General features: G+C 41.9%; 1 pseudogene; it reads right to left on the bottom strand.

The window, feature by feature from the left end:
* On the bottom strand, window positions 1-2,473 carry LOC115669207 (berberine bridge enzyme-like 13; annotated as a pseudogene).
* Between the last annotated feature and the right edge of the window lie 4,682 nt (window positions 2,474-7,155).

Genomic DNA, 7,155 nt, shown 5'->3' with positions numbered 1-7,155 from the left:
GCCCCTACAATAGGATGTGAATTGTGATTTACCTCTTAAAAAGATTCTAATCCCATGGCCATTACACTAGAATACGGGCTTCTACATATCAAAGACAACGCTTACATATTTCTGGTAAGAAATTATTTGACCAAGCACCACTCCATGACAAAGCCAACACAATAACCTTTTACACACATTAATACCCATTTTGATAGGTGGATTTTTAGGCACTTTAAAAATCCTACCATCAAAATGTCACAAAAGACCAATCAAACCGGCACAATGCTTGTGAGTGCCAGCCCCATTTTCTCTTTCATCAGTCTGTTATTCACTTCCCCCTCAGAGAAAGTGGCAATCGTGGGTGAAGAGACGTATCGAGAATCGAAACAAAACGATCACACAGAAAACAGAGAAAATAGACGATGCATGAATTTACCCAGGTTCACCCTCGATTAGGGCTACGTCCTGCAAAGAGATTTCACTATGTTTTTAGGTTTACAGCCACTCAACTCGTTACAATGATCAGAAAAACGAGCAAAATATATATATGTCCCAAACGGGTCCAAAACCTAAACCTATATGAAATCTCTTAATCTCGCACTATACGGGCCAACCCAAACCCGTTGAGGTTTCGGGGGCGCTGCCCCCGAGCCCCCGCCCGCTCACCGGCGAGCGGGGCAGCCGTCCGCTGACTGGGCAGCGGGGCACCCGTGTCGGGGGCGCTGCCCCCGAACCCCCGCATTCCGCACGCATGGGTCACATGTCGTCGGACAACACTTCAGTTTCCCTAAGCTCACGTGGGCGTACCCGGTGTGAGAAACAAGGGTCCCTGAAGTATTCGCCAACTCCAACAGTGGGATGCTCTGCTCATGCCTGAAGAAGTTGTCCGGGTCAACCTTGGTCTTCACTTGGACCAGCCTATCAAAGTTGCCCTTGAAGTACTGGAGACCCCAGGCACTTGCCTGTGTGAAGCTTGTCCCATTCTTGTTCATGCCCAGGTCAAGATCCCTATAGTTCACATAGGCCTCTCTAGGAAACTTGGACACATAAGGGGCCATGTAGTTGTAGAGCCTTCCGATCCAATCCATGTGCTTGGTGGCGTCCTCACTGGCGTTATCCCAGAGACTCAGGTACTGGATCATGAAGATCGTGCCCTTGCGGTGCGGGAACGGTGTGGAGGACTCCGAGATCTTGCTCATCATCCCGCCATACGGTATCCATATCACCAGCGGGCTGTCCTCCTCCACCAGTTTCTTCCACAGCCCCTCCAGGGCGGTCTCTGGGATCAGGTCCCGGATGAAGTCCGACTTACCCTTGAAGAAGTTCTTGAATCTGGACTTACCCTCGAGGAGGACCTCAGGCAGGGTCCCGTTAGGGTACCCGGCCATGTACAGGACTGATTGAATCCAGCTCATTTCGATGCAATCACTCCTCGTGAGGCCCAATTCGGGGAAGCTCTTCTTCATCATCCTGAGGAGTCGGTTGGCGGTCCCTAGGAAGAGGGCATTGTACGATGTGCTCACAGTTCGCTCAGCTTTGCCTCCACCGGTGCTCGCCACTTGGATCAGCACCCTAATGAATAGGTTGTGGTCAAGCTTGTCCACGACCTGTTGCCACCGGTACAAGAGCTTCGTCGCACCTTGTTCCAAAGTCCTAGTTACCGTGAAGACAGTCACCGTTGAGGGGACTGGTACCAACTTTATCTTCCAGTTGAGGATTATCCCGAAGCTCGCTCCTCACCCTCCTCTTATGGCCCAGAATAGATCCTCGCCCATCCCTGCCCGATCCTGGATTTGGCCATCCGCATCAACGATCAGAGCATCGAGCACATATCCACCCCGAGGCCATACTTTCTCATCATAGAACCGTATTCCCTGCCAGTGATGTGTCCCTCGACACCAAGGCTTGTGCATAGACCCACCGGGAAGCCATGGATTGGACTCTTCTTGGCAATTCGGTAGTAAACTTCCCCTATCGTGGCCCCAGGCTCGACCCATGCGTTGTTGTCCGTCAAATTGATATCCACAACGCGGAGCTTGCTCAAATCCATGATGAAGAATGGGGTTTCGATCTCGGACACATAGGACAGGTCCTCATAATCGTGCCCCCCACTCCGGACCCTCAGGTGGTTCCCCAGCTTCTTCGAGCAGTAAATGCCGTCCTGGACCGACATTGGGATCACCGGGAAGAAGATGAACTCGAGTTTTGGCACGGAAGGCACGAGGTAACGGAGATTCTGTGGGGACGACTGAAGCACCGTGTCAAAATATGGGTTCTCCTGGTTGTAGATTGGGGGGAACGGCATGAGCATCTCAATGATGGTGAAGATGCATATGTAGAAATCGTCATAAATGGAGCTTGAAACTGAGGTTAGGCATGAATGTGATATGAGAAGCAAGATGATCCGTGAGAGTGTGGAATGAATTGAAGAGGACATTTTCCCTAGGAGGGTATGTGTTGTTCAATGCAATGTGCTCAACAAATAGAGCATCTCTAATGGCTTCATAGATGTGTTTGAGGAATGGAGCAATTTTTATGCGGCGTGCTCGTGCTCGTAACGTGGGGTTGAGTTAGTGCAAACGTCAGGATAAGGTTCACTCGTGCGCACTGAATTTGGGTCCTACGAGGTTCTAGAAACAGAGGTTTTTTTTTAAGTGGAAGGACATTTTTCTTTGATCTTCATGAATGAATCTTAGTTATTTGATGAATGGGCTTTTATTTGTAATATTGCGAGTGTAAACAAAAATTATTTAACAAAGGGGATTAAGGCATGGAACTTATAAATAGGATTACATAACTTAAAAAAGCAATTGAGTAAAATGTACAATTGAATCTAGTAGTCCTCGTATGTGATGGGACAAGCAATTGAGTAAAACTTTTAATATTTCAAAGAATTGACTTTTCTCATGTTGATTATTACCTCGACAATGAAAACATTCCTCGTGATATATATCTAACAATTACTTCTAGACACTCGTTGTGATATCACTAATTATATATGATATGGCAAAAAGTCGAGTAGAGTTAGGACTATTCAATTAAATACTGTGTGAGCGCTCTATTGAGAAGTTCACACATTGACTAGCCACTGCCATCGTCGGAACCGCCTAACAGACCACCATCATCGTTGATGACTTGCCACCACCGTCGCGATTGCCATTTAGTCGCCAACCTTGTCATCAATGTCTCCATCTTCTCTTGGCCACCACAATATAGAGAGAGAGAGAGAGAGAGAGAGAGAGAGAGAGAGAGAGAGAGAGAGAGAGAGAGAGAGAGAGAGAGAGAGAGAGAGAGAGTCTCGTCACCTTCCGATTATGGTGTTTGCTCTGTCTCCTTTGCATGAATAGCCGCTTTTTTTTTTATCGCATTTGTTGAGTCGGAAGCGACGAACAGTAACGTTTGTGGCCTTTGAATGTCAAAGACAACAAAATAATGTTGTCCTTCTCAAAGGTGACAAAACTCATTCTCTATGGCCATAGAGTAGCCAAAGGCAACAAAAAAATTGTCGCATTTGTTCGTACCCCACAAAACTTTCACCTTCCTTTACTTCCACCTTCTCTCTGAGTCCTCTCGAGTTCGTGTTATATCCTGGCTGATGCAGCCAATGAAGGTTCCGGCTACATCTTCCCCTGTCATCTTGCTTCTCTGGCAAAAAAAAATTTTATAACCAATCTTTGGCAGAGCTGTTGAAGCTCCTTGGAAAAGTTCGAACCCGATGCCGCTCTTCATCCGGATATTTGACCATTTGCAAATTATAATCCAAAAACCCTAGTTCGTGCTTTGATACCAATTGTCGTTAAATAGCATGGAAACTAACGGATCTTGCAATCAATTACCAAAAGCGAGTTGACAAAATTATCAAAGAAATAAACGAGAAACAACAAAAAATACCGACAATTTACGTAGTTCGTTCCGAGTGTTGATACCCCTACTACACGGTGAGAGTCAGTCATAAACAAAGCACCATCAAACAAAGAGCTATAAGGTCACAATTAATTGCTCAATGGCTCATCAGTTTACCAAAACTTTATATATATATATATATTAATGGGAAAAAGTCATAAAAAAATCTCAAATTATACTTATTGTAACACATTTACCCAAAAAAAATTTTGTGACACTATAAACTCCAAACTTATACTCGACTGACACGATTACCCTTTGTTAGGGTTTCTATCAAAAATAGCTGTTAAAAATCCGATGTCTCCACATCAGTAAAAGATTAAAAGAAAATTTAAAACTAAAAAAAGAAAAAAATTCGAATTTACTATTCATCATCTTCAACCTCGAGATCACTCGGCCAAAGCTCCTCTGGGACTCATCCATCGCTGCCCAATGCTGTCTGGTGGCGTCCGACAGCGTTCGTCGGCCCTTGCTTGACCACCTGTTAGATCTGGCCACGGCAGCCACAAGCGTCGGGGTCTGATCTGGCTTCAAAGCTCACAGCCACCATGGCCACTAAAGCTCGAAGTTTGGCCTAAGGGTTTGCGAATTTCGTCGGCTTCGCGAGGGAACGAGTAAGACCTATACTTCCGCTTCCCGAGGGGCGGGACTGTGGGGGCGGCAGAGGTGGAGGTGGTGGTGGTGACGCTCTCACATGAGGAGCACATGATGAGGGTGGTGGAGGGGAGCTGCATGTAGAAGGGCTAGGAGGTCTTGAGTGCCCGTAGCTCCTGGAGCCTCCGGCTCTCCTCTGTCAGCGTCTCGCAACACCACTTCAGGTACTTGCAGTCGATCTCCGTCTACTTCAACTTCGTCCTCGCTCTTCTGTTCCGGAACCACACTTCCATTTGGCGAGGACGCAGATTCAACTGTTTTGCCAAAGCTAGCTTCTGTTTCTGCAAAAGCCAAAAAAACAAACAAATAAACAAACAAACCCATCAATAAGATCAACAATGGTACCTCATTTCTTCTGTCATTGGTTCTTGTTTGAAATCGTGATCCATTTTCTCTAAACAATCTAGAAATTACTGGATGAATCTTGCAATAGTTGAAGACAGCTGAAGGATCGTAGAAGGCCAGCTTGGCAAAGAAGAACATGCTGGAAACTATTTAAGAATTGGTGATTTCCCAAGTTTGGAAGAAAAGAAGAAAAAGATCGCTAGAATGCTATAATAATGTGATCTTCTAGGCGTGATAGATCTTAAGTAATAAATCTTGATGATTATACTCGGAGATAGCAAGGTCGAAGACTAAGCTGATTTAAAATTAGATATTGTGCAATGGAAAAAAAAAAGAAGTTCAGAATGCTGATGATGAAAAGTCATTTGAGACCGAAGATGTAGTACCATTGAAGAGAAAGGTATTACGATGAAACTCAAGATGATGCTTTAGAAAGGAAAAGGGTCGGACTTTCAAGTATTAGATAACAAAATTTTAAGATTTCACGGATACTTTTGTGTACATGATAATGTCGATTGGAGAAAGGAAATGTCGATAAAAGCTTATTGCAATCACTATAGTATTTTTGTTGAGCAAATGTGGTCAGGATCCTCCATATATATACTGGATTTCAAGATGATTGTGGTAGAAGAAAGAGTAATCAAGGTGGAAAGGTCAGTACGAATTTTGGATAGAAAGGAACAAATCCTTAGAGACAAGATCATTTCCTTAGTTAAAATCTTATGGCAACATCATGATATGGAAGAAGGAACGTGGGAAAGTGAAGATGATATGAGGTGCAAGTATCTACAGTTATTCGAAGGATGAAATAACTCTAAATTGCAAGGACAAATTTTTTTTAATGAGAGAAGAGTTGTGACATCCTGAATTTTTCATGTTTGATAATAATATTTAGGTCGATTTCTACCATGTAATCGCCCATAGTTCGAGGCGTTAGAGTTCAATTGGTAAGTGTCGACATGTACTTTAGTGGTTTAGGACGATGGTATTTAACTCATCCTGAAATTTCTATATTTGATAATAATATTTAGGTCAATTTTCTACCATTTAATCGCCCATAGTTCGGGGCGTTAGAGTTCAATTGGTAAATGTCAACGTGTACTTTAGTGGTTTAGGACGATGGTATTTAACTCACCGCCATATTATTTGTAGAAAAAGGGGCCAGTACATTTTGAAATTCATTTTGATGATATTCAAATTCTAAATTTATTGAATTAAGATTTCCTAATTTTGATATCTTTCATTAATGATTTTAGTGGACTCAAAATATTTAAGACTCACCAATGTTCAGAATCAAATGTTTAGAATGAATATCGGTTTCCTAAATCTCTATTTCTCTTCAATTGGCACACCATTTAGTAATGGAGAAATTACAAATCAATATGAAAATTACTAGTCATATTTTCTAATTCAGTAAGGATTTCGTAAGTTACGAACTAATTGGGATAGATTTAAATTATTTTTTCAGTTAAGAAATTACTAAAAAGTCTAGAAATTACTAAACGTTATAAGAGGAAACTCACTTTCGTAATCATGAAAGCAACTTTCTTATATATCGAAATAACTTAATGTGTTTAGTAACTTTTAATATAGGAAAGTAACCAATCTATGTGGCTAGTGACTTTTGGTTTCCCAATAATATCTTCATGTGATTGATTATTCTATTTTAGACCAGAATAATATTTAATATACTTAGTAAATTTCAACATAGAAAAGTAAAGTACATAATTTGGAGAGAAATTTTTCATTTACATGTAACAATCATTTGTAATTAGTAATTGCATACACCATGAAGCAATTTTCAATATGTTTAGTAAGTTATTCCATGGATTATATTTTGTTCAATGAGAATGTCGTGACATAAAATTGATAAATTTCGTGTTCGACACACTTTGACTCAACAAGCTTCGGACCAAAGTCCAAAAGGCCCAAGTAAGAATTCTTTTGGAGCCTTCACAAATGGACCGAGTCCCATTCAATGGAGAATAAATCCCTCCCACATAAGGCCACAACTCCAGAAGGTGTAATAGGCTATTTCAGAATCGACTTATGGGTGTGTTTTCGAGATAAATTTCATAATAAAGGAAATGTTTTTAGGAAAAAAATTTATTCAATTAAGCTCAACAAGCCCCCAACCCCTCATAATGGATTTACGTTTGGATATTTATGTCATAGTGCGAAATGGATCATGTTAAACATTCCATCGTGCATGAGCTAGGCTACTATGAATGAAATCTCATTTTTCAAAATTTGGAATCTAGAAATATAATC

The sequence above is a fragment of the Syzygium oleosum genome, unplaced genomic scaffold (assembly GCF_021117445.2).
Source record: "Syzygium oleosum isolate NSW1041296 unplaced genomic scaffold, Sole_v2.1 Sole_v2.40, whole genome shotgun sequence".
In the NCBI taxonomy this organism is placed as follows: Eukaryota; Viridiplantae; Streptophyta; class Magnoliopsida; order Myrtales; family Myrtaceae; genus Syzygium; species Syzygium oleosum.
The sequence above is the reverse complement of the archived record's forward strand: the minus strand, read 5'-3'. Positions and strand labels throughout refer to the sequence as shown.